Source organism: Peromyscus leucopus, chromosome 1, assembly GCF_004664715.2.
Source record: "Peromyscus leucopus breed LL Stock chromosome 1, UCI_PerLeu_2.1, whole genome shotgun sequence".
NCBI classification, from domain to species: Eukaryota; Metazoa; Chordata; class Mammalia; order Rodentia; family Cricetidae; genus Peromyscus; species Peromyscus leucopus.
In genome coordinates this window covers 41,787,064-41,806,548 of record NC_051063.1, presented here as the reverse complement: position 1 = coordinate 41,806,548, position 19,485 = coordinate 41,787,064, and the positions used below count along the sequence as shown (strand labels likewise).

The 19,485-nt window shown below is 41.8% G+C and overlaps 1 protein-coding gene across 2 annotated transcripts in view; it reads left to right on the top strand.

Annotated features, from left to right (window-relative positions):
- Slc16a12 (solute carrier family 16 member 12) overlaps positions 1–19,485 on the top strand; it is a 79,168-nt gene that overhangs the window by 20,786 nt on the left and 38,897 nt on the right. Inside the window, exon 1 of one of the 2 annotated variants that reach the window (XM_037206488.1) lies at positions 15,682–16,257. The exons of the other annotated variant lie outside the window; for it this stretch is intronic. The gene's annotated coding sequence lies outside the window, so the exon portion shown is untranslated. Of the gene's footprint in view, positions 1–15,681; positions 16,258–19,485 lie in introns of those variants that run through there. 2 annotated transcript variants of the gene reach the window in all.

Here is a 19,485-nt window from a genome sequence, read left to right as displayed (position 1 = left end):
TTATGTGATCTGTTTATGTTACTGTATCCTTTTTTGATTTTATCACACAATACCACAGACCGAGTAACCCTCAAGGGAAAGAGGATGATTTGGGCTCAGGGTTCTTATCCAGAGCCAGGGGCTGCTTTTGGTTGAAGGTCTCGCTGGCAGATTTCTGAGACAGCACAGTTATCATAGGGAGAGAGACAGGGCATAACAGGTGCATCCTTCTCATTCCTTTATAAAGCCACCAGCATTCACAAGCATCTACCAGTGTTCACAGGCACCCCATCCTAATAGCTTTATTGAAACCTAATTACTGCTCCAAGGTTCGACTTAAAAACACTATTGTCAAAGTAAGCTTCTGCCTCCTTAAGACCTCAGAGGCAGAAGTACATCTTTTTGGGGAGTACATCTTTTTATTCAAATCAGCTTGACCGTTCTATTTTAAAATGTTTATTATTACAATTATTTAGAAACCATCAAAGGAGGACATCACTCAAATGACTGACTTTAGGACTCCCATTTAACTGTGGACTCCTGCACCAGGGGCTTTCCTTGAGTTACTCAGGGCTTGTAGCTAGTGTGCCTTGATCGGGCTGGTCCACTGACCAGCAAGCCTGTTCCTCTAGTTCTCAGACTGCCCCTCAGCTTCTTGTTAGGTGTTTTGAATATTACAGGCCTCATCATATTCAGTTAGAAATACTTCAAACTCTTCCTTTCCCATAGTAAGTTTCGAGGTGTCCCAGCACTTTATAAATATTTACTGTTCAGCATTAATCATTACATTTGCTATTAATCATTAAGATGCCACACATGCAAGTAGTTAATATTTGTTAACAGTGAGGAAAAACAGTGTTTTCTTATTTCAGTGTCAGAGTTTTCGAACATCTGTGAATGACCATAATGAGTTCAAGGGAAGGCTATTAAAGATGTAGCGTGGTGTGTCAGGAATTATGTCCTCACATGTCACACGAATGATTCATATAGTATCCTTTTCATGTCATAGGCAGTCTGCCTGTTCATTAATAAGGAAATTAAATAGTTTGCAACTATGAAGATGACCAGAGAGAATACATTATTAACATGGAAATATATCCACAATATTATATTAAATAAAAAGGAAAAATTAAGCATGAGAAGATTGTAGTTTTTTAAAATCAGTGTAAAATATGCATGACAAAATTTCCACTAACCATTTTAAGTGGGAAGTTAGTGTGGTATAGAATACCAAATAGGAAAAATAAAAATTATTTTCCTCTGTATTCTACTCTCAGACTTCAATTATTATACCAGATTTCTGGAATTTTCCACCCTAAGGAATGCCCCAGTTCCCTGTACCTGCCTACTGGGGATCCTACAATTAACTTAGCTCTGACTTTATCTACCTAGACATAGTAAGGTACCCATAGAACAAGTGCTCAGCCCCACAGATTTCTACACATCCAGTGCTGCTGTGTGACACTGTTCCTTGGGAGATGTGAACAAAAGTCTACTCACGCCAGAGAGGAAACCCACAACAAACCAACGTACAGAGACCACCATAGTCCCGTTGGTGAACCAATGAGGTTTTATTTTGGGGGGAGGGAGTTCTAGAAGTGACTAGACAGTTACATTACCAAAAGCCCACCCCAGTGTGAGTTAACAGTTCATAAAAGCTGGAAACTTGGAGCACACTGCACAACCTGCAGGGTGCTCAACAGGTTGAAGCGTCCTTTGCAGGTAGTTCAGTTGGTCTGAGTCTCTTCCAGCCAGCTCTGCTGGTCTGTTTTTTTTCCCCCAGGTAGTTTGGTTGATCTTCTGTTTCTTTCAGGTGACTCCACTGGTCTGAGCCTCTTCTAGGCAGCTCAGCTTATCTGAGAGGGTCTGTCAACAGTCTCTACAGTTTATACATGCAGTTTATATATAGGAAGAAGAAGCCTAGTGAACCTGGTCAGTTTCAGGGACTTCCTGAAGACTTTGAATTGGTTACTTCCAGAGCTTAATAAGCTTCCCTGTAGGATGGACTATTTCACCTTCTATTAGAACATCCTGTTTTTTCTCTTCCTCTGTAACATCTGGTATCTTCAGTTTCCCTCCAAGGTGGAAGTTTTGAACTCAGAGGAAACTGTTACACAAGGATTGCTGATAGCAAGTTCAGCTTTTCATCTACACTTTGAGCAGTCTGGCTGAAAGTCGGAGGGGATGGGGGGGCCAAAGGTTCTCACCTTTGCTTATGTGCTAGAACAGCTCACATAATTTAGGAATATGATTTACTTGACTATGTAAAGAGTTTACTCCAAAGGATACATTCAAGGCTAAACACCAGCAGGCAGTTGAAAAGACAGGGTAGGGTGAGGTCAGAGGAGGAGCCTCCCCGGGGAGATTTGGGGTTGCACCACTCTACTGGCATGTGGATGCATTTTTGTGTTTCTTCCTCCAGACACTGTCTGAAGCCTGTCTTTCTAAGATTTTATGGAGGCGTGATCACTTAGGCATGGTAGATTAAACCATTTGTCTCTGGTCATTAAGTCATGGTCCAGACCCTCTCTTTCCAAGGTTAGGGGTGGGGTATCAACACACATTCCAACCCTCCAATCACATGGATAATTCATCTGGCAGTCAGTTCCATTTGGAGACCCTCCAGGAGTCCCCAACCAGCAGTCACCTCATTAGCATGCAAGAAGACTCTTATGGTTTCCAAGATCTTTATGTTTTCTTAACATTTCGAGTGTTTTAGGAGTTGTGTGCCAGGAAACCAGGGCAGGGACCAAGTATCATTTTCTTATTATGTCAAGAATAGATCCACACTGTTGCATATCCCTTATCAGCATCCGTCTCTAGACCCTTTTTATCTTTTCAAAAGGAAACTCCACCCACTAACACCATTCTCCTATCTCTACAGATGTTAGCAACCTCCATTTTACTTCCTGAACATATGATTTTGACTGTTCTAACCACACCACATCACTGGACTCTTAACAGCCTTTTCCACTTAGCATTATGCCTCTATACTTAGTTTGTTTAGTAGCATATGTCAGAATTTTCTTGTTCTTAAAGCTGAACACTACTACATGAGTACGGAACACATTCTATTTATCCATTCACCTGGCAATAGACATTTGGATGGGGTTACTTCCATTCTTGGGTGATTATAAATAGAGCAGCGGTGAACATGGGTGTATATATAACAATTTGAGTGCCTGCTTCTAATTATTGGAGGAAAATTGCTGGATTCTCTGGTAATTCCTGTAACATCTTGAGGATGTATCATAGCATTTCCCACATAGGCTACATCATTTTACAGTATTACCAGAAAGGCACCAGAATTCCCTTCCTTTACATCCTTGCCAACACATTGTTTTCTTTTGCTCTTACAATAACCATTGTAATGCATGTGAAGTTATAATATTTAAATTAACTATACTTAAACATGCATACTTGTATATAGGTAAGTAAATAAATAGATTCTCTTAAGTATTTCCTACAAACAGTGACAGTTTACCAGTTTATGTGGAGCTGTGTGCACACAGCTTATTGTTATTGTCTTTTTACCCTACTTTCTCTTTGTCCTGCCTTAGGCATATATGACATGGCAATGGAAAGTGTTCTGAATTGGGAGTCAAGCTGGTACCTTCCCAGGTTGATGGTCATTCCCCTTTGCTCTGGCAATGCTCCTTTCACATGGCCAACCTGCATTTGATTTAAGTTTGACATTGTGTATGCCAAGTCTAGCCTCAGGGCTTGGGGACCTTCTGCCACGTGCTCCTCTGGGCAGTGAAGCAGAACCAGGGTTTCCTAGCAGTAGATATGTGCAAATCAGCTCCTCATACTTGTGCCTCTGCCACCTTGCACACCTCCACCCCTTCTCTGTCTTCAGCACACAGACCTCTCCTTTCCCATTTGTTCACTTACCGAGCTTTGTCAGGTCGCCTTAGCTGACTATAAGTGGAAAGGAAGTGTGCTTCCTGTTCTGGGAAACTTCGTGTTCTGTAATTTTCCAGTAAGTTTTAGAGCCCACAGCAAGTGCTTATCTCAGCTTAAAAAGCAGCCAAGATACAGCAATTCGAAAGGGGAAAAAAGGTGCAGGAAATATTTTCATGGAGCTAATTACTACCTTAAAAAAAGTAAAGACTATCCCACTCATAATATTATTTGGTTTTTGTTGTGGACATTGGGCTTATGTGCAGGCTGAGCAGGTGGGTTAGAAAGTTTTGTTTTATTTTATTTTTTATTGCTAGGGAGTTTGATGTACCAGGCAACTGGCACAACTGGTCAAGGACTATTTTCTAACTAGTTAAGTGACTAGGGGAGATTTACCATTTTAACCAGTCTTTAATGGCCTTTTCTGGAGTGTGTGTTTGCTTTTTGTTTCTGTTGTTGGGATATAACTCTCTCTGGATTCATCTGAGGACCAAGAGTACGAAGCAGTAGAAAAGAGACTGTTGAAGCTCCTTGAGCTTGGGCTGTTAGGACTCACGTGACACATGATGCCTTTGTTGAGATAAGGGAAGAAGTGAGAGCTGGTGACTGATTTCAGGGAGGGGGTTGAACTGGAAGATCCTATGACAACGGGGAGGTCAAGTTTCTCTCTCTCTCTCTCTCTCTCTCTCTCTCTCTTTTTGTCATTTTGTACCTGAGCAACTCCATTGGTAGCACCCTTGCCAACCCTACTGTGGATTTTTGCTCACCAATTACAGCCGGTCCTCCGTTTATGAAGACATTTGACTTACGTTATGGTTAGTGTTAATTGTCCACTTGACAAAATCTAAAATCACCTGGGAGATGGGTCCCTCAACTTTTCTGCGGGGGATTGTCTTATGTTAACTAAGATGGGAAGACCCACCTACTCTAGGTGACACCATTCCCTAAGCAGGCACTCCTAGACTGAATAAGACTAGCGGAAGTGAGCTGGACACGACCCTGCAGCCATTGCCTTCTTCTTCTGCAGACACAATGTGATGAGCACCTTCAAGCTCCTGGCGCTTGGCCCTCTCCACTATGACAGACTGTAACCTGGAACTAGGAGCTGAATTAGACCCTTCCTCCCTCAAGTGGCTTTTGTCAGAGTATTTTGTCATAGCAACATAGAGTAAACTAAGACAACTTACGATGACTTTTAAACTTGGGAATAATATTAAAGTGATATATATTTGGTAGAAACTATATAGTTCAAATCTTGAATTTTAATCTTTTTTTTTTTTTTCCAGGACAGCAATATTCAGTAAGACACTCTTATGCTGGACAGTGGCAGTGAGACACAGCTCCCAGTCAGTCACATGATCATGAGGGAGAGTAATTCATACTCTACAGTGTGCTGGGTTCCTCCTGTGTTACCAGCACACACAATGCCCATGTGTGTACACAGGAGACATTGAACACTTGATTATGAAATAGACCCTGTTGCTAGATTACTTTGCCCAGCTGTAGACTAAACAACCTGAGGTAGGCTAAAACCTCTGAGTATGAGGTAGTCTAGGTTAAGCTATGGTGTTTAATAGGTTAGATATATCAGAGGTATTTTTGGCTTGAGGTATTCGTTGCTCTCCCTCCATCATCCCCTCTCCATCTCCCTTTTCTTTATCTTCCTTCCTGTCTTTGTATCTCTTCTTGCATGCTGGGAAAAAGCTTAGCCATGGAACTGCCCCTCCAGCCCCTTGACTTCATGATATTTTCAAAATCTGTGGGTTTATTAGGATGTATGTAGCCTCATCGTGTGTTAAGGAACACACTTGTGTGTCTCTTGACCTACCTGGCTCCAAGGTTGTCTTCAGATCACTACCTGTGACCAGTGGTCTGTGCCTTTGGTTTATGTAAATTTAGGAATGCACATAGTCATGCCCTTACTAGATCTGGCCTTTTCTCTCCACCTCACAATGTGCAGTCATTTCATGCTTCATTTCCTTCAAGCTGAGTGTCCACACAGCAGGCCAAAAGCCTTGAAGAGAGCAGTGTGGCAGGCCACTCGGGGCAGGGGTGGATGTTGCAGAGACCTTTTATAGTTTGGGGTGGGATTGGACTGGCCACTGTGGGTTAGATGACATTGACTGACATGAGTTTTCTCTTTTGTCAGAGGAGTTGCTTCTGTTCTTTGCTTTTTTCTAAACTTTTCCAAAATCAAACAAGCCTGTATTTACATAATGACGCTAGATAAAGGCTCATTAGTTTAACAGGACATTTTAAAAATAGTGAAAATATTGCGAAACTATGGAAGCCAGTTACACACAAACAATAAGTCTTTTGATATGTTATATAATTCAGTAGGATTTGTCATATGTGAAGGAAATGTTCCTTATTTCCTTTAATGCCTGTGGAGGAAGTTTCTTCCTTCTACGGTTTACCACCGTCAGTCTGAAGATTAACAGTAAACAAATTAATGGATGAGATACATCATGACAGGTGTGTGGTGAAGTGAGTGAAAGCTTCATTGAATCCAGGGTTACTAGGGATTGGGAACAGAGGTGTCATATAAATGTGGGGAGTCTCAGGAAGACACTTAAATTTTTTAAAAATTTATTAGTACTATTACTGTTCTTGTGTGTGTTTGTGTGTATGATGTGTGTGCAGAACGCAGCTCAAATGTGGAAGTCAGAGGACAACTTTGTGGAGTCAGTTCTCCGTTTCCATCTTTACCTGGGTTCTGAGAATCAGCTCAGGTCACCCGGCTTGCTCAGCAGTCTCCCTTACCCACTGAGTCACTTCAATGGCCCAGAAAGAGACATGTGACCAGAGACCTGACTGGCACAAAGCGCCGGCACTGTGAAGATAAGGAGACAGCACTATAAGCAGAGAAGAGCAAGTACGAGAGAGAGCCTGAGGCAGAAATGAGTTTGGCATTTTCTGAGAACGGAATGCATATCTGGAAATCTCACTGAGACAGGGGCAATGATAGGAGGTGATGTTTGAGGACCTGAAGGAGTCGGGTCGTTCAAGGTACTCTGACCATACGGAAGTTAGGTGCTCTTCTCTTCTTGAGGCAGGAGGAAATCATTAAAGCTTTAAGCAGCAATGTGCCATCCAGTAAATAGTGCTGCTTTCTCTGTAACTCGATGTCTTTGTCACTATACCTATCTTAAGAATACGGTTAAGAAATTAGTTGTAAGTCACAGTTTCTCTATGAGGAACTGAGGGAACAACTGCTCTGTGTGAATTCCAACACTGGTGGTAGTTGTAGGGACACTGTGTCTAGTCACCCATAGAGTCTAACATTCGAGTGACTTTGGGTGAGCTGCTGATGCACAGGCATGTGTATGTGTGTGTGTCTCTCTCTGTGTGTGTGTCTATCTGTCTGTCTGTCTGTCTGTCTGTTTCCCCCTCTGTGCAATGGCCCTTGTTTGAATGTCTGATATTTAATGACACTGGCAGTTTCAAGGATTTTGTCACTCATTGCTCACACATGTGCTTTGGTGCATTTGCGTATTCATTTCTCTTGGCATAGCAGAGGTTATATGGAATGCCTATCATAACTTTTATGGACATGTAAAGTTTTCAAAAATAATTGCATAGGGTTTCACTTCCACCAATGGCATATGAAAGTCCTTTGCCTTCACACCTTTCCTAACATTTGCTATTGCTACTCTTCAAAATTACTGTTCCTCGATCTGGTGTATCTTTGGGCCAGGAAGAATGTCCTATTGTGATCATGTATTTAATTAATAGACTTTATCTGTTAAGGACACTTTTATTTTTTAAACTATTTAATTTCAGCTTTATTCTATGAGACTTTGATACACATATACAATGAGATATCATCATACACACCTCCATTTACCACCCCTCCAACTGCCCCCTGGATCCTGTCCAAGACATCCCCCTCCCAATTTCATGCTCCCTCTCACCCCAGCCACCTCTTCCTCCTCTTCTTCCTTCTTCTCCTTTTTAACAACCCATTGAGTCTGATCAATGTTGCCCATATGCATGGGTGTGGATCAGCCACTGCAGCATGGGCAACTTACCAGTAACTGCAGCCCCAAAGAAGAATGAAGCTCCCTCCCTCAGCAGCTGTCAATGAGAATAGCCCCTTGGTAAGGGTGGGGCCTCATGAGCTCCTCCTCCATCTGTGCTGGAATTTTGGTTGGCTTTATATTTTTATGCAGGTAAGTGCACTAGCCAGGACATGTCAAGAAAGTGGCATTCAAAGCAGTTCTCCACATCCTCGGCCTTGTTCTCGCTCCTCTCTTCCTCAATGTTCTCTGAGCTTTGGCGTGGGGGTGCTGATAAAGATGTGCTATAGGGCTGGGCACTCATAGTCACTTATCAGTTAGAAGATGCAGGATTCCCATATACTCCCTCTGGTCACCCACACTATCCTCTATTATTAACACTGTACACTAGTATGATGAGTTTGTTATGATTTGATGAACCAAGAATGATTCACTATTAACTACAGCAGGTAGTCCAAACACAGTTTATTTACATTAAGATATAGACTTCTCTGTATTGTATTGTATTATTTTATTTCAGAGGCAGGGCCTGGCTAAAGCACCTGGACTGAGTTGAACTTGCTAACCATCCTTCCTTAGCCTCCTAGTGCTGCGATTACACTCACACACCACGGTGCCTGTCTCTTCTTGTATTTGCAGCACATATTTCTGTAATTACAAGTGAGGTCATCTCATGAAGCCTGTCCTCATGTAGTTAACCCTTTCTTGTGATTCCTTGGTTTCTTTTGGTGTGGCTAGATATGCACAAGATCTTGTGCTGCTTACTGGGTGTTCCTCCTATATTCTTGGTAGAAGTCTTTTGCTGGTACATATATTGCAGATACATCCTCCCACTCTGTCTTCACTTTGCTAAGTTCTGACATCCTTCAAGACCTGGGAGTATAGCTCAGTTGATAGAGTTCTTGTCTAGCTTGCACAAAACCTTGGGTTTGATCCCCAGTCCTAAGAGCACGGTGGTGCATGCCTTCAACAACTACACTTGATAAGTGGAGGCAGGAAGATCATAAATTCCAGGTGATCCTTAGCTCCATAGCAAGTTTGAGACCAGCCTGGGATATATGAGACCTTGTTTCAAAAAAACATGCTCTTTGATGAACATAGTTATTGGCTTCAGTGTAGTCAAATGTAACAGTTGTTACCTTTAAGGTTGGAACTTTTTGATTCCTATTTTAGAATTTTTCTCACTCCTTCTAACCACTAGAGATCCAGGAATCCCCCACCCCCATGGGAATATTTCCAAGACTCCTATTGGGTAACTAAAACTGTAAATAGTGCCGAACTCTGTACTTTATACTTTCTCCTCTACACATACACCTGAAAATTTAATTTATAAGTGAGACAAATAAGAGGTTAACAATACAAACAAATTTAATAAAACAGAAGAATTCTAATGATATACTATAGTGAAAAGCTGTGTGAATGTAGTCTTTCTACATTGCCACAGGGTAGGTAGGCCACATGTAGGGGAATGATTCATTCTGGGTGGGGACAAAGAAAAACAGTGTGGACTTATATCATATTGCAGAAATGGGAACTTAAGCTTTATGAAGTATTTATTTCTGGGATCTGTTTATTTGTTTCCCAAACAGGGTTTCTCTGTGTAGCCCTGGCTGTCCTGGAACTCACTCTATAGACCAGGCTGGCTTCAAACTCAACAGAGATCTGCCTGCTTCTGCTTCCTGAGTGCTGGGATTAAAGGTATGTACCACCACTGCCCGGCTATTTCTGGGATTTTCTGTTAATGTTTTTGGACCATGGTTGATACAGGTAACTAAGATTGCCAAATAAAAACCCCAAACCAAACCAAACCAAACCAAACCAAAAAACCAATCATGGCTAAGCAGCATCATTGCATTATGTATATTTGTCATGCTTTGGCTTTACATATTTAGTTGATTTTGGTCAACGGTGTGAAATAGGGGGTTGTGGGTCTTTATATTAATTTTATTGGACCTGAGATGTAGGATGGGTTTTTATATTTCTTTCATTGTTTCCTTCCTCATTTTTTGTGAATTGTATGACTTGGAGGTTGAGTTTCCCAAATTCATTATGAATTTTTTAATTCTTTATAATATCACATATATCTTTGTGCTCTTGTGTATTTTGTGGGATATTTTTTCAACCTTGTCTTCCAATTCTAGTAAGTTTTACATTTCCATTTTCATATGGTTCTTTTTTAGTTTTTAAATGTTTTTCTTTATTTTCAAATTTTTATTTTATTATCCATGCATGTGTTTGTGTAATATGCCTCTGTGTGTGTGTGTGTGTATGTGTGTGTGTAATATGGGTATGTGCATGTGTATACCTGTGTGTGTATGTATGTATGTGTGTATAATATGGGTATGTACATGTGTATGCCTGTGTGTGTGTGTGTGTGTGTGTGTGTGTGTGTGTGTGTGTGGTCAGAGGACAACATTAGGTAGTTGGTTCTCTCTTGCCACTATGGGTTGGAGGAGTTAAGCTTGGGCGTTCAGTCTTGTGTGGCATGTGATCCTCACTACTAAGCCATCTGGCTGGCCCAATATCTCTTTATTTGTAGGTTTCTACTCTTATCTCATTTATGTACCATCTATTTGTCTCCTTGGATTTATTTCTAATTTCTGTTTAGATTTATTTATTTTACTTTATGTGGAAATGTGTTTTTCCAGCATGTATGTATATGCACCCACGCATGTGCCTGGTGCCCATGGAGGTCAGAAGAGCATGTTGGATCCCTAAGAACTAGAGTTATGGATGGTTAGGACCATAGTGTAAGTGCTGGGAACTGAACCCAGATCCTCTGCAAGAGCAACAAATGCCCTTAACCACCAAGCCATCATGCCACCCCCCTCGTTGGATTTATTAACACAGGATGTTTTCAAATTCTTCTCTCATATGCTTGCCTACCCTTTCATGGTCTGAATTATCTTGGTTTCTCTGAGTTCTCTTCTTTTCTTTCATGATTCATCTCTCCAATTTTATATTAATGATTAATATAATCCATAATACTGTTAATAATTAAGCTCTTAATTATTTGATGACCTATGGCTGTCTGTTCATCTCAGAATGACTCACTGACAAGCTTATTAGAAGGCAAGGGAGTTGGCAATTTTTTTGAGTAAGCAGCCTTCCACACAGCGACTGCTCACAGCTCCTGGAGAATGCTCCCAAGGGTCAGGATCTTATCTCTCAGCTTGGGCAGTGTCACCACACGTATTTGGGTCCTTGATTGTCAGCTAGACTCCTGGCTGGAGTCACACGTGGCCGGGTTTAGGGACGGGGAACTTGACAATTCAGCATGATAACCCGCTTGCTTTGGTCTGTCTGGTGTTTCACCTTTTCCAACTCACCCAGCAGTCTGCTCCTTCCAAAGATAGTCTGTGGCATTTCTACAGAATAAACACACTCAGCATCAGTTTTCTTCCAAAGGGGAAAACAAATTATCAAGGGGAAGGGCTGGGACTTATAGGACATCCCACTGTGCCTATTCTTAGCCCATTCCACACTCACTACACTTCAGAAAGTCTCTGTTCTTCCATTACTGATTTGTATGTGTGTGTGTGGGGGGGATCTGAAACTTGAGTGACTTATCACTTCTCGTTGTCTCCTATCTGCTACTATTTGAGTGTTTGTTCAAAGAGAGATAGAAACGGGTCTAGGTGTGATAGCAGATACTTGGAAATCCCAACACCCAGGATTAGAGGCAGGAGGATCTGGAATTCAAAGCCAGCCTCAGAGAAAAGAAAATTCAAAGCTTAAAAAGGGTTTTGTGGGGAGCATGTTAAAGTGCATTTGTTTAGAGCCCTGACACAGGAGGGTAACTCTGTGGGACAGATGCCAGGAGCTGGGGGTTAGGTGGCTCGGTTTGTGTTCTGGGTCTCAGTGGTCCCTGTTTTGTTAAGTCAGATACCATCTGTTCACTCACTTCCCAGCTTCCAAAATGTGTTTGACATCTCTTATTTGCCGTCACCTTCCCTCCTGTTTTCTTTATCCTGTGGCTTAGGTCCTTTTCAGATTTTTATTATCAGTGGCGCATTAGGAGGAAGCAGGCTTGGGTGTGTTCACTCTGTTGGACCCATCACAGCTCACACACTAATTCTCTGTTGATAGCAGCTTAGTCCAGTGCTTTTCAGTGTCAGGTCATGCTGATGGACTTCTGCACAAACTTCAGAGTGTTTGCAGGGAGGGTTACTGTATGGCAAATTCCTAAATGTAAGAGCACCACTGTGTTAGAAGTTAATTGTTTTCAATAAACACTACCAAATAACTTTCAAAAATTGAACAATTTAATACTTCTATCAACAGTATATATGAGACAAGACATGTCTTTAGTAAAAACTGGCTTCATGTCCTTTGGATTGTTGGACTGATGGATCTAATTGCTTAACTTAACACACTTCTTCTACTTAATAATCCTGGTAGACTTTCACGTTGGATAGCCAAAAAACTTAATATTAACTGTCATTGTTTTGTAGTTCTTTAAGAAAAGTGTGTGATATGCACTTAATTAGTTTGCCCAACTGAAATGGAGCCAGGACAGTGGCTGGAGTCAGGTTTACCTTGCTGTACAGTTTGACAGGTTAATCTCAGGCTGTACCAGAAGCTTCGGCCTTGCAGGAACCAGTGCTGTTGTTATAGCTGCTTTGACAAAACCACTTCCAAAAGGGCCTGTCATGTGTGTGCTTTGTGGTACAAACTCCTTTTCATCTTCACCCTGCATCTGACATATGACTGTTGACTTGTCAGGTTATTTGAATGTTTGAGCATAAAGGGATAAAGTACATTTGTTTAGGACTAGCTGTTTACTGCTGTGATAAACACACTGTCACCAAAAGAAACTTTGGGAGGAAAGTTGTTGTGGTTTCCTTTGTTTGTTTGATTTTCATCTTACAGCTTATAGTCCATCAGGATGGGAAGTTAGAACCGGAACCTGAAAGCAGGAACCAAAGAAGCGGAGGCTATCCAAGAATGCTGCTCACTAGCTGGCTTTACATGGCTTGCCTAACCAGCTTTTTCAAACTACCCAGGACCACCTGTCCAAGGGTGACACTACTCACAGTGATCTGGGCCCTTCCATGTCAATCACCAATCAAGAAAATGTCCCTGCTTCCTGAGTGCTGAGATTAAAGGCATGTTCTACCATGCCTGGTTAGAAGTAGCAATTAATTCTTAAGGGTTCCTCTTTCCGTCAGGTTGTCCTGTAGGCAAGTCTGTGGTACATTTTCTTGATTTTCCTTTTAATATTTAAAGAATGAACCACAGTTAGTATACCCACCTATGTGCAAATCTGTGTATCTTGCTGCATCCTTCAAGATTATTTTGATCTTCCTGGTGTTCATCTGTATGGGTCTGGTTAGGCTCCTCCTTTTCCTGCTCACAAATACACTGAACTTGCTGGGGCTTCTTCACCCTGATTTGTTTTCTTTCAGCTCATTGTTCTCCATCTTTCTCTCTGCATCTCCCTGTATACTTTCTCAACCATGTGCATTTACAGGTGCTGTGACTTCAGACTGACTCGCTCTTCCCGCCATCTGAGCTCATCTCCCCTAAGCCTGTCTCCAGGCATCTTAGCATGATGATCAACTTAGTCACATCAACTCATTACCAGTGTTAGGCAGAAGGGAGGTTCTGTGGAATGGTTCACATACATAAAGAACAAGGGGATCAAAGTATTTCAGGGAATACAGGGCAGGAGGAGCCAGTAGACATCATGAGCAGATGAAAATGGGGCCCAGGGAGGCACTAGTACCAACAGGAGGGATTTGTCCATCTCTCTGTCTCTTTGATGTTGAATGATTTTGTGTTCTGGGTCTAGTTCAGTTTCAAAATCATGTAACTATTGACATTTGGGGTCATCTAGTTCTTTTTATGTATTTTTTCCAGGAGTGTCCTGTTCACTGTAGGATGTTTTTCTTCATTCTTAGCTTCTGTCTACTAGATAACAAGATATCTCCTAATTGGTATTTGAAATGCAAAAATCGTTTCCTTTTAATTGATTTTTGTCTTCTCCAGTGTGCTCCTGCTGATCTAGCTAGGCTTCTGTTTTCCTATGTATAAACATATTGTGCTTGTTGGGGTTTCTTTTCTCTGACTCATGTTTTACTCTGACTCATACCCCAATTGTATCAACCAAATTTGTCTCTACATTTTGCCAAATATTCTCTGAGACTCAAATTACTCCTGCTTGGGAACTACTGATGTTTATCGCATTAGTTTCTTGTCCCTGCAGAACGTGGCTCTCCAGCATCTCTGAGCTCCAGCCTAATTCAGTCCTTCAGAATGAGTTGTGCACTCCTGGTCTGATGAACAAGACTATGGAGGTGCCCATCATGAAGCAAAACACACAGGCAGGTCCCCTTTCCTGGGGCAGGGATCATTTTAAATTTCCCTTGAAGTTCAGCCTGTTTTCCATTCAGGCATATAGTATTTCCAATTGGTGTGGGAAAAAAAATTCTAAAACTATTTGATTATAATTTTTGCTTTTGTTTCTTTGAAACAGGCTCTCGCTGTAGCCCTCCCTGGCTAGCCTAGGAATTGTTACATAGATCAGGTTGTTGTCGAGTTCACAGAGTTCCCTGCCTCCTGAGTGCTGGGGTTAAAGTGTGCACCACCATGCCAGGTTCTAAATCATTTTTTAAAAGCTTTCGTAGACAGGTTGTTTTATTTACATGGAACCTTCATTATTTGTGAAGACGGTAAAGCAGGGATTGAGGGCAAAGGCTTTGGAGCTCATGGTCGTGGTGCTACTTGTCAGCTGGTGGCTGAAACAGACTGTTTGGAGTCTCTTTGTCTCAGTTTTCTCATCTTCAGAATGACAGTAGTGATAAGAGCAATCCAGGAATTGAGACATGTGTCTCCCTTATCCACTGTTGCAGGGCATTGTTTTACATACACTAGTTAACTGACACAATTCTCACACTTGTGAATTTAAATGTCTGTCTGGGAATCCTTGGGGCTAGGTATTTTGTTATCGCTTGAGGAGCAGGAGTTTCGATACATCACAGTGCCCTATAACGAGGTCTCAAACCATTCTACAGTAAAACATAAGAGTACTCTACCATGTCGGGTGGTGGTGGTGGTGCACAACTGTAATCCCAACACTCAGGAGGCAGAGGCAAGCAGATCTCTGTGAGTTCAAGGCCAGTCTGGGCTACAGAGTGAGTTCCAGGAAAGACTCCAAAGCTACATAGAGAAACCCTGTCTCAAAAAACAAACAAACAGACAGACAAACAAAACAACAACAAAAGAACCAGGAAGTAGATAAAATTTCTAAATAGTTTATGTCTTATACACTGCCAGATGTGAAAAAAAAAAATGTTTGCAAAAGTTTTTGGAGTTTTACAGTTGTCTGTGTATCTTCATTTAGTAGGTGAGAAAAATCGGTTCCAAAAGGGCTAGACACTTAATCAAGAAAGAGTATGCTATTAATCACGCACAAGTTGAGGTTTAAATGCAGGGATTTGGATGTCCCCGAATTGTGTTCTCAGCTACAGTGTCACAGAAGGTCTAAATGAGCCAACCTGCATAAACACACACACACACACACACACACACACACGTATAAAGACAGGGCAGGGCAGGTGGTGAGTCCATTTAAGCACTAACGCCCGGCATGCCTTTCTGCTTTTGATAATTGCTGTGATTTATTGCATCCTGGTCAGCAGTGTAGTGCTTTACTCACTTCATTAAGCCAGGGCTTCCTGTCCTCTTTAGGGCAGGCTGACCTCAAAATCCATCATTTCCCTAAGCCGCACTGCAGTACGCAAGTGGCTGGGGAGGCCCTATGACTTAGGCTACAGCCAGCAAGGACTCCACAAACTTCTCCCCGAGCTGAAAACAGTTGTCACTGGCTGCATGTCTGTGTTTCTCAAAAAACCCATATGCTGAAGCCCTAACCCTCCATATGACTGTATTTGCTGATGGTGCCTGCAAGGAAGTCATTATGGTTCAATGAGGTCATAAGGTTAGCTCTTGGTCTAATGGAATTAGTTTCCTTATGTCTCATTTTGTTTTCTATTGCTGAAAACACAGTATCTAAGACATGGCAAGTGCTCTAGCTTTCTTCATATCGATGACAAATACTCTGACAAAGGGCAACATAGGGATTGAAAGGGTTTATTTGGTTTACATTTCCAAGTTCATCATTCTGTCAAAGTCAAGGCATAAACTCAAGCATCTAGTCATGCTATGTCTACAGTTGAGAGCAAAAGGAGAGTAAACACACCCTTGCTGGCTCTTGCTAGCTTTTTCCTCTTTTATGCCGTTCAGGATCCTCTGCCTATGGAATGGTGCTGCCCACTATGAACTGGGTCTTCCTACATCAATCAACATTCAAGACAACCCTCCAAGGACAAGCCCACAGGCCAACTTAATCTAGGTAATTCCTAAGCAAGGCTGTCTTCCCAGGTGATTCTTGGCTGTATCAAGTTCACAACTAAAACTAATCAGCACAGTAAGTTATAAAGAAATGAGATTTATTTTGGCTTATGGTTCCATGATGGAGCTACATTTTAATGATGGCCTTCTTGTTTGTTGAGTCCTGAGGCAGCATAAGGCACCATTTAGTGAGAAACAGAAAGTGTGAGAAAGACCTAACTAAACTGGCTTTATAGACAACACATTCTAGAAGTAACCCACATCAATATGAACCATTAATGGAGTTACTGGATGGATACATTCCTGAAGGCAGAGCCCTAATTGCTTCTCAAAGAGCCCAACAACTGTAACCATTTTTTTTTAATAGCTCATAATGGGAATTAAATTTCAGCATGAGTGCCAAAGGAAAAACTACATTCAAACCATAGCACTCTGTAAGAGAAGGTATTAGGGAACTCAAGTTTCTCATCTTTCCCATGCATATGCTCCAAGGAATGCCAGGTGGAGAAAAAGTATGGTCTCTAAATTAGAAAGAGAACTCTTAGCAGGAGCTTAATTTTCTGGAACTTTAATGATGGAAAATCTTCACTTCAGAATTGTAAGAAAATAACTTTTGGTTGTTCCAGCCCTCCGGTATGTGGTATTTTGTTAAGCAGCATGGGTGGACTAATGTAGACCAGTGTCATACCTGCAGCCCAGCAGTCACAATAAAGTGCACAAATGTGTTTCTTTCTAGAAAGATAGGGTTCATGCTATTAAATTTTCTGGGCCTTTTTTTCTTATTTTCTTTTTGACTTGGTCTTATCTACTCTTAGATTCTGAACTTGGGATTCTCATTTTTGGTTATAGGTTGGGCTGTGATGTTCCCTATTGTGACAAGTTGATCATCCATCTATAAGTGAGGGCTGGAACCCATAAAACCAAACTTGTTAGCATAGAACCCAGAGGAAAAGTCACTGGACTCTAGTCATAGGAATGCACCTGAGAAGAAAGAGTATTAGAGTAGCAGCACAGACCGTAGCCATTTGCTGGCCTTTGGTGAGCTGTGTTAATTGGTATCAATCTGGAGGAATGAGGCCCAATAAACTTATTTTGCATAATTTGAGGGCTTTTTCTAGATGCAGAGTGAGCGCTCCAGTCATGCGTGATTAGAGCCTGAACTGTGCTCTTCAGCATTACAGATGGCTATTCGCCAAAACGTTCATTCACTCTCCTCAGACGATCTTATTTAAAGATTTGAAGCCTGCTGGAGCACTTGGAGGAGGCAGGAGGACCGCTGTCTAGTCAAGGCCCAAAACAACCCGGGGTGCTAGACAGTGTAATTTGTGCCTTTACCTATTTACATCTTGCATACATTAACTTGTTCTTATCTCCTAGTCCCCAGTGAGACTATTTTTCCATTATTGGCGTTTTCTGAAGAAGTTCATCAAAGAAACCAAAGTGATTTCCTCATAGGAGCCTAGAATGCTAAGAGAACATAGCATTCTCATCCTGTGAGGGGCAGCTGTCCTCGAGTGGACTTGCCCTCTGTGTTATTTACTCATCAAATATTGCATCACTTTATAAGAGGAAAGCAGTTCGGAAGATCTAGTGGAAGACCAGACTGGGATAAACCTTGTATTTTATTCATACAAACACACACACACATATCTATCTATGCACATGTCCCCTGCCAAATAGGCTGCAGCAAATCACAAGCCAATTTTTAAAAATTTGAGCTTGTATTTATTACTGTGCGTATGCAGGAGGAGGGAGGCTCATGTGTGCCATGGCATTCGTGTGGAGTTGGAAGACAACTCACGGGACTTGGTCCTTTGTGTTATCAGGGATTAAACTCAAGTGGTCAGATCTGTGTGGCAAGCACCTTCACCTACTGAGACTTCTACCACTGGCCCTTTATTCTTACAGCTGTTGTTTTAGACAGAGTCTTACTTTCTAGTGTGGGCTGATTTGGAGCTTATTCTGGGACCGAGGCTTGCCTTGAACTCATAACAATCCTCCTGCCTTAACCCTGAGTGCTAAGATTACATCTGTGAGCCACAATATAAGCTTACTTTATTATTTTAATTTTTGTAAGGTATACGCTTTTATTGAACCTCCCTCAAGTCAATGCACAGGCAAGCCCTTGACACCTCAACCCTCTCTCAGGAAGACCAAAAAGCCTTCAGACATCTCAGGCTGGGGTGGATACACACACACACACACACACACACACACACACACACACACACACACGCTATTAAAAATTAAGGAAAAGACTTAAAACTTTTGAGTATATAATTGACACAAAAACAATACGGTCACCTCCTCTGTGTGGACTCAGAGTGTAGACTAGGTGGCTATCAAGGAGGCAGCTTTTGGGACAGCCAGGGACTTCTTGTAGCCGTGCATCTATCTCATGGATTCTTGGAATGACTATTTTTAAAACAATATGATACATGCTCTCAGCCACATTGCAGAACTTTGAGAATGCTTACTCCAACCAAATTCTGTCCCTTTCACTGTTACAGTTTTTCAGTCTCAAGTTAAAGTCACCAAAAAACAAAACAAAAAAAACAAACAAACAAAACCAAACCAAAACAAACCCAACAATTAAAAGGTAATGATTATAGTAAAAAACCATGGCAACATTTAGTCTTCTTGTTCAAGCTAGGTTTCACCAAGAAAATTTGTAAAGCAGCTCCCTCACAGTCCAGCTGGAAGCATATGCAGTGTTTTAGAGAGGGCTAGGCTTGTAGTACGTCCTGGGTGCTGATCCACATTTGCTGTAAGATGACCAGCAGGTTCGGGTTGGAGTCACCATCCACGTGACCCATGCTCAGGCAGAGTCATGGTCTTGATTTTCATTGTGCTGGGAGCCATGGCAATGGTTTCCTTTGCAACCTGATGGAAATGCCTGGGCAGATGATGGTGCTACCCGGCAACACTGTATTGGCATCAGGGTACTTGGGTATGTGATGTTACATTTCATGATGGAGTTGAAGGTAGTTTGTGAATGACGCAGGATTCCATACCTGGAAAGGAAGGCTGAAAGAATGCACCCAACTGCAAATTGCTGGTTGCCATGGTGATGGCTGGGCGAGAGGTTTCAGCAGCAGGTGGTCTCCTGTTCAAAGTCCAGGGTGATATAGCACAGTCCCTTGATGTCATGCATAATTTTCCACTCAGCCATGTTGGTGAAGCTGTAGCTGCACCGGGTCAGTATCTTTATGAGGTAGTCTTTCTGTCA